We start from the raw sequence: 9,009 nt of genomic DNA on the forward strand, positions 1-9,009 counted from the left end.
CAGGAACAGTAGAATCAGTGGACTAACAGTCCCATTGTATTGTTCCAAAATCTAGCTGCCAGCTGTAACTGGCAGAGACTTATTAAAAAATTTAAATGGGAATTTCCATAACAGCTTTGGATCTAAAGGTGTGTACTGTAGGAACTGCAAATTCCAAGAATGCTAACTCATTTCTTGGGACTAATCTGGGAACCAGCTTACTTAGTGTACCACTTTTGCTAGATTCTAGATCACACAAACTGAATTACACAAACACCGTAAAATATACTGGTGATGGGTGAATACCAATAGATCTGGAGATTCATTTAGAACAGGGGTCTCAAACTCAAAATTACCACGCGGGCCACATGAAGACTAATACATTGGCCCGAGGGCAGCATCACTGACCCCGCATGCTGCTCCAGCCCCATCCCCTTCCATGAAGCCCCGCCCTGTCCCACCTCTTCCCACCCCTTCCCTGCCTCCATTCCAACTCCTTCCCCAAAATCCCCACCCCAACTCCGCTCCCTCCCTGCCCCCAGGGGGTGCAGGAGGGGTGCAGGGTGTGGCAGACGGCTCAGGACAGGGGATTGGGGTGTGGGGTGCAGCAGGGGACTCAGGGCAGGGGGTTGGGGTGCAGGAGGGATTCGGGGAGCAGGCTCTGGCCAGGCGCGCACCGGGGCAGCTCCCCACCTGCCTGCCCTGTCCTCGCGCTACTCCGGGGAGCAGCCGGAACCTGGGGGAGGAGGGCACAGGGGTCTGGTGTGTTGCTCTGGCTGCGCCTCCAGCCACCGCTCCCCGCAGCTCCCAGTGGCTGGGAACAGGGAACCGCAGCCAATGGGAATTTTGGGGGAAGTACCTGGAGGCGCAGCCAGGGCAACACACAGACCCATGCTGCCCCCACCCCCCCAGGTCCCAGCAGCTTCCTGGAGCGGCGCGGGGGCAGGGCAGGCAGGTGGGGAGCCTGCCTTGCCCCCGGTGTGCGCCGGACCAGGCTTGAGCCACTCTAGGTAAATGCTGGGGGGGGGCAGGGGAGCCACAGGGAGCAGGGTGAGCTGCAGAAAATAACCCCGTGGGCTGTGTGTTTGAGACCCCTGATTTAGAACTTCATCAAGGTATCCAAAAGTTAGTATTCCTCTGAACTTCAACTCATTTTTTTATCTGCCTTATAGCTGATTGTCATATTTTTAGCTATCTAGTTAGGTCTCCAGTGGCTTTTAGACATGTTCTTAGAGGAATGCAACATTTATTATTAATTATTATTAATGATTTATTAATGTTAACTGATTGATATAGTTGAGTCCCCCACATTTTTCTTTTAAGGCTTGTTGGTACTTACGGTAGAAATGTGACTGATATGTTCTCTACTGGGCAAGGCGTGAGTGTGGGGGGGAAGTAGGAAATAACCTCAGTTGCAGCATATAAGGATGTAATAAGTCATTTCTGTTGCTAACTACTATGATTGGGTTATTCAACCACCACCAATCAAAGACATAAATGTTAGTTATACACTTCAGGGTCAGGGTTTTGTTGAAGATGATGTATAATAGCACAAATTTAGTATTAATATATCATTGCTAGTTATTTCCTTCTTTGCAACACCCCTGAAAGAACCAATGATATGCGCCACCGCAGCTCTTTGACCCTAACCACGAGTGAAAAACCAAGTTATATTTCCTAGACAAATTTTATCATGTCAAATGTTAATGCGTTTCTCTGTTCCTGTGAAACACCTAAGGAATAACCAGTGGCACTTTCCAGATGATAAAGAGATCACAGAGATAAACCACAGGCTTGGTAAATTACTCACTTGATCATATATTTGCAGTGTAACCCTTTACATATTAGGAAAACCATTTGTGAATGAGAAACCACAGTGTGCTGTGTCAGTGGAAAAGGCAGTTTGTTTTTCTCCCTGCATGAGAGGAAAGATTGTTTTACGTAAAATTCTCTATAATCAATTATAATAGATGTGAATTCCAAACCAGCGGATGATCAAAATGATGACTGGAGAAGAGCAGCCTACGTGAATTTTAAATTAAGAAATACCTTCATGCACATACAAAGTTTATCCCCTGCCTGTACAAAACCACCTTTGTTCTACCTCTTACCTCAAGTGGAACTCTAACATGGCGGATGATCGGGGCCATAATACGGTTTCTCAATTGCATGCTATTTTTTCTACATTACTGATCTATCATACCATTTGCAATATATTTTCTACTCCTGAATATTTAAACTACTGACTGACCACAATACTTTAATAATATATTGGAAGGACAGAATAGGTTGTACTGGTGGGGGAGTGGCATTATATGTGAAAGAAAGCATAGAATCAAATGAAGTAAAAATCATAAATGAATCAAACTGTACCACAGAATCTCTATGGATAGAAATTCTATGCTCTAATAACAAGAATATAGCGGTAGGGATATATTACCAACCACCTGACTAGAATGGTGATAGTGACTGTGAAATGCTCAGGGAGATTAGAGAGGCTATTAAAATAAAAAAACTCAATAATAATAATAATGGGGGATTTCAGTTATCCCCATATTGACTGGGTACATGTCACCTCAGTATGGGATGCAGAGATAAAGTTTCTTGACACCTTAAATGACTGCTTCTTGGAGCAGCTGGTCCTGGAACCCACCAGAGGAGCGGCAATTCTTGATTTAGTCCTAAGTGGAGCACAAGATCTGGTCCAAGAGTTGAATATAATTGGACTGCTTGATAATAGTGTCCATAATATAATTAAATTTAATATCCCTGTGGCAGGAAAAACACCATAGCGGCCCAACACTGTAGCATTTAATTTCAGAAAGGGGAACTACACAAAAATGAGGTGGTTAGTTAAACAAAAATTAAAGGGTACAGTGCCGAAAGTGAAACCTCTGCAAGCTGCATGGAAACTTTTTAAAGACACCATAATAGAGGCTCAACTTAAATGTATACCCCAAATTAAAAACATAGTAAGAGAACCAAAACAGTGACACCACAGCTAAACAACAAAGTAAAAGAAGCAGTGGGAGGCAAAAAGGCATCCTTTAAAAAGTGGAAGTTAAATCCTAGTGAGGAAAATAGAAAGGAGCATAAACACTGGCAAATGAAGTGTAAAAATACAATTAGGAAGGCCAAAAAAGAATTTGAGGAACAGTTATCCAAAGACTCAAAAAGTAATAGCAATTTTTTTGAAGTACATCAGAAGTAGGAAGCCTGCTAAACAACCAGTGGGGCCACTGGACGATCAAGATGCTAAAGGAACACTCAAGGATGATAAGGCCATTGCGGAGAAACTAAATGAATTCTTTGCATCGATCTTCACGGCTGAGGATGTAAGGGTCAGGGTGGCGCTACCAATTTTGCCGCCCCAAGCAGTTGCCACCGAATTGCCGCCGCCGCAACAGTGGCAGGGCTGCTGCCAAATTGCTGTCACGGGACACGGACTGCCACCCCATTCTGAATGCTGCCCCAAGCACCTGCTTGGAAAGCTGGTGCCTGGAGCCGGCCCTGGTAAGAGAGATTCCCAAACCTGAGCCATTCTTTTTAGGTGACAAATCTGAGGAACTGTCCCAGATTGAGGTATCATTAGAGGAGGTTTTGGAACAAATTGATAAATTAAACAGCAACAAGTCACCAGGACCAGATGGTATTCACCCAAGAGTTCTGAAGGAACTCAAATGTGAAATTACAGAACTACTAACGTAGTCTGTAACCTATCATTTAAATCAGCTTCTGTACCAGATGACTGGAGGATAGCTAATGTGATGCCAATTTTTAAAAAGGGCTCCAGAGGTGATCCCAGCAATTACAGGCCTGTAGGCCTGACTTCAATACTGGGAAAACTGTTTGAAACTCATATAAAGAACAACATTGTCAGACATATAGATGAACATAATTTGTTGAGGAAGAGTCAAGATGGTTTTAATAAAGGGAAATCATGCCTCACCAAACTACCAGAATTCTTTTAGGGAGGTCAACAAGCATGTGGACCAAGGGGGAACCAGTGAATATAGTGTACTTAGATTTTCAGAAAGCCTTTGACAAGATCCCTCACTAAAAGCTCTCACACAAAGTAAGAGGGATAAGAATGCCACGGGATAAGAGGGAAGGTGCTCTCATGGATTGGTAACTGCTTAAAAGATAGGAAACAAAGGGTAGGTATAAATGGTCAGTTTTCAAAATGAAGAGAGGTAAATAGTGGTGTCCCCCAGGGGTCTGTTCTGGGCCCAGTCCTATTCAATATATTCATAAATGATCTGGAAAAAAGGGTAAATAGTGAGGTGGCAAAATTTGCAGATGATACACAATTACTAAAGATAGTTAAGACCCAGGCAGATTGCGAAGAGCTACAAAAGGATCTTTCAAAACTGGGTGACTGGATAACAAAATGGCAGATGAAATTAATGTTGATATATGCAAAGTAATGCACGTTGGAAAGCATAATCCCAAGTATACATATAAAATGATAGGGTCTAAATTAGCTGTTACCACCACTCAAGAAAAGTGATCTTGGAGTCATTGTGGCTAGTTCTCTGAAAATATCCACTCAATGTGCAGCGGCAGTCAAAAAAGTGAACAGAATGCTGGGAATAATTGAGAAAGGGATAGATAATAGGACCGAAAATATCATGTTGCCTCTATATAAATCCATGGTACGCCCACATCTTGAATACTGTGTGCAGATGTGGTCGCCCCATCTCAAAAAAGATATATTGGAATTGGAAAAGGTTCAAAAAAGGGCAACAAAAACAATTAGGGGTTTGGAACAGCTTCCGTGTGAGAAGAGATTAATAAGACTGGGACTTTTCAGCTTGGATAAGAGATGGCTAAGGGGAGATATGATTAAGGTCTATAAAATCATGACTGGTGTAGAGAAAGTAGATAAGGAAGTGTTGTTTATTACTTCTCATAACACAAGAACTAGGGGTCACCAAATGTAATTAATAAGCAGCAGGTTTAAAACAAATAAAAGGATGTGTTTCTTCACACAACACACAGTCAACCTGTGGAACTCCTTGCAGGAGGATGTTGTAAAGGCTAAGACCATAACAGGGTTCAAAAAAGAACTAGATAAATTCATGGAGGATAGGTCCATCAATGGCTATTAGCCAGAATGGGCAGGAATGGTGTCCCTAGCCTCTGTTTGCTAGAAGCTGGGAATAGCAACAGGGGATGGATCACTTGATGATTACCTGTTCATTCCCTCTGGGGTACCTGGCATTGACCACTGTCGGAAGACAGGATAGTGGGCTAGATGGACCTTTGGTCTGACCCATTAGGGCCATTCTTATGTTTTTATGTTAATAATAAGGAATTGTCAACAAGTGGGGGCCTGCAGGGGCTGGTTCCCAGTCATACACTATTCATTATGATCATCAGTGATCTGGAAGAAAATATAAAATTATTGCTGATAAAGTTTGCAGCTGACTGGTGGGGTGGTAAATAATGAGGAGGAAGGTTGCTAACACAGAGTGATCTGAATTGCTTGGTAAACTGGGCATAATCAAACAATATGTGTTTTAATACAGCCAAATGCAAGATCAAATATCAAGGAGTAAAAAGTAACATCATGGCCTCATTGAAGTGAATGGGAATTTTGCCCATTGAATGGGGCTAGGATTTCACCTAAAAATGTAGGCCACACTTATGAATGGGGGACTGCATTGTGGAAAGAGTGACTCTGAGACGGTCTTAGGGAATCACCGTTGAAAGCCAGTAAGATACTGTGGTAAAAGAACCATGAATCCTGATTAACATGATTCCTGCAGGCATAAATGGGAATACTGAGCAGGAGGAAATAGCTGATATGACCTCAGTATATGGCATTGATGAATTCACCACTAGTAGACTGTGACCAGTCCTGGTGTTCACGTTTTTAAAACTGGAGAGGATGTGGAGATGAGCTATAAGAGTAACTGAGGGGGTCTGGAAAACATGCCTTGCAATGAGATACTAAAGGAACTCAATCTATTTAGCCCTATCAAAGAGAGGGTGACGAAGAGGCAATTTAATCATGGTTTTATAATTACCTGCACAGGGAGAAAATGCAATAGGGTTCTTCACTCAAGCAGAAGAAAGTACAAGATCCAATGGTGCAAAGGTTCACTAGAAATAAAATGTAAATTTTTAAGTGAGGGTAATTAACCATTAGAAAAGCTCAACAGGCAAAGTGGTAAATTCACTAACACTTGGAGCCTGTATTTTAAGACCAAATCTCTTTCTATATGTTTTAGGTTGACAACAAGTTATTGGGCTCAATGCTGGAATTACTGGGTGAAATTCTATTGCCTGTGTTACGCAGGACATTAAAGTAGATGATCATAATGATCCCTTCTGGTCTCCAAAACTATGAATCCACTTTCATTGTGATAAAGCTCCAGTATGTCTTTACAGACATATAGAAGTTCACTTCTTTCTAAAGTATGTATTTTAATAATTAGGACCTCAGAACAGTGCTCAATTTGGATAGCTAGACTGAGCAAGAAACATACCCCATCCAAGTCCACAGATTAGCTGGGGAGTCACTTTCTACCCATAGACGAAGTAGTTCTGGGCATCCCTAGCCCAGAGCAACCATGCAGGACATAGCAGGAGGACCAGCAAACCCATGCAGTGCTGGATCCTGTGAATCCACCCCTTTCCCAGCTGACCCATGTCCTGTTCCCATTGCATCCTTGTATACGTAATACATGCCACTACCTTCGTTATGTGTAATACAGGGGATGAGGCTGTCTGTGCAGCTCAGCCTTCCTTAGGTATAATTCAAGGCATTATGCTACAATTATTGTTATTTATAGAGCATTTTATTTATGTGAAGCACTGCAATATACGTGATCGCCTTGGCTAAGGTTGCTGAATAGTTCCATTCTAAGACTCTGCTTTCTGTTGCTCAGAACTTTTCAAATTGAGAAATGTTGGAGGCTTGAATCTGCCAAAAGGTGAACATTTCTGAAGCATCTGGTCAAAATTGATTTGCCATTTTTCATTGTGGGGGAGTGAAAATAATCCACACTTTTCTCCAGTTATAAAAATGTCTTGTGTCCTTTTCCGAGCAACTATACAGCCAAAATGGCTGGGTTTTGACAGCTGACACTTGCTGTGGAAATAGGGGGGCCTTTGGTGTCTTGATAAAAACTAATTTTGATTTGACTGAGTTATGAATCTTTAACAATCTCAATGTACATAATTCAATTTGTACATGTTTTTGTTAGTCTTTTAAACCTAAGAAGGGCTTTACTTTACATTGAGTCTGGATAATATAGCAGTGTACTGTACTGAAGGTGCACAGGGACTGAGGCAAGAACCCTGCAGACCTCTTGTATATATTTATGTAAAAAAGGGTGGAGACCAAGTAGTAGCCTGCAAATGTTTAATGTACGTGTTTTTCATAGATATCACCCAGGATTTCATGTGTTTTACCAAACCATTACATAAATACAATCGCACTCACAAAAATCTATTGAAACTCAGCTGCCATTATTAGATGACTAACCATATTGTAATCAGCATTTTTACATTCCCAGCAAGACCAGAAAGATCCCATTGCTTAAGCAGATTTCCTGACAAGTGTTCACCAGTGTTACCCTCAGCATAGTCAGTAACCTGTGATGTAGAATCTATCCATGGGGGGGAGGAAAAAAATAGAATGTGGCCTAATAGTATGGGCTCCTAGTCCAGTTATATTTAGAAAGGTCAGCACCACTGAAAACTGTAGCCCTGATCCTGCAAATACTTAACTTTGTACTTGTGAACAGCTGCACTGAAGTCCATAACTACTCACATGCATACAGTTAAGCAGATGTGTAAGTGTTTGCAGGATTGGTGCCTACATAAGGAAAGCTATCCAATTCCAAACAAATGTTTAATTCATACAGATGTTTTTAAACATTAAAAAAAATCTTGCCACTTTTAAGCAGTACTGTCTATGTTTTGGTAATTCTAAATTCTAAATTCTAAGATAAATTCTAAGCTAAATTCTGGTAATTAATTACTGACTTTGTTCTTCTACACATTTGCTTTTCCCACCCGTTGTTTTCTCATTTTATGAATAGGTCAATAAGTTTTTTGGGGCAGAGACTCAATGCCATGCTCAAAGCAGAAACAAATTATTTCCGCTAAATTCTTTGGCATTCTAAATGTTATTTCATGTTCATTTGCTTGTTAATTTTTTTTTTTGAGTTTTAGGGATTTTCACAGTACCCAAATCAGTATATTCTCAAGCACCCACCAAGGCATCTCAACTTCGGTAGTTAAGATCACTGAAAAGACAAGAAATGTAACTTAAAAATAAAATGTATTCACAGACTGCCCACAGTAGCTTTTCAATAGGCAGTCTTATTTCCTGTCAGATCAAGAGGAAACACATCATGGCTGCACTTTAGATTATTGCACAGCATCTAAAAACTAAAGTTGTTGCACATTTCTGGTTTGCATTTAAAATTCAAACCTGAACTGGAAATTCTTGGCACCCAAATTGTCATTAACAAGCCCAGTTTAAGGTAAACTGGCATCTGTGGCTGGATTGATATAGAACAGATTTTCTCACCCACTCATAATGATCCGGAGGCAGGACAGAGGAGGTAAGTCTGAATTTGCATATAGACTTTGCCATGGGTACTCCTATTTCTGTGATTAAAGAAAAATGGTTTGCTTACTCACCACAGTGATGAATGGCAATAAAAGAGCAGGGAGGATGAGGGGAAACCCCACCGAACACAATATAATGGATCATTTTAAAAGAAGGGATTGCATCACACTGCAAGTATCTACTAGGAAACTCCCTTATACATTTCTAAATGGCTATGACAAGAAAAGTCCATTCATTGTTTTCAGGTATTTCACAAATATTTCCTAAGTTGTTCTTAATATTTATAATTAAATTACAAACAAACATACACACACATTCACATATGGATATTAACGTTATTAAGTTATTATTCAGGGCCACTACTGGTGCTTTTTGAAACAAGTAAAAAGACGAGATTCCTAGCAGACAATCCCACTCATACGAGTACAATTAAACATGCA

General features: G+C 41.0%; 1 long non-coding RNA gene across 1 annotated transcript; it reads right to left on the reverse strand.

Moving 5' to 3' along the window:
• Window positions 1–1,788: 1,788 nt before the first annotated feature.
• LOC122456074 lies at window positions 1,789–8,647 on the reverse strand. Its single transcript, XR_006274718.1, has 3 exons — window positions 8,528–8,647; window positions 6,012–6,087; window positions 1,789–1,894 (listed from the first exon to the last, which is right to left on the reverse strand). It is a non-coding gene; the product is annotated as an uncharacterized LOC122456074 (long non-coding RNA).
• Between the last annotated feature and the right edge of the window lie 362 nt (window positions 8,648–9,009).

The sequence above is a fragment of the Dermochelys coriacea genome, chromosome 1, assembly GCF_009764565.3.
Source record: "Dermochelys coriacea isolate rDerCor1 chromosome 1, rDerCor1.pri.v4, whole genome shotgun sequence".
NCBI lineage: Eukaryota > Metazoa > Chordata > Testudines > Dermochelyidae > Dermochelys > Dermochelys coriacea.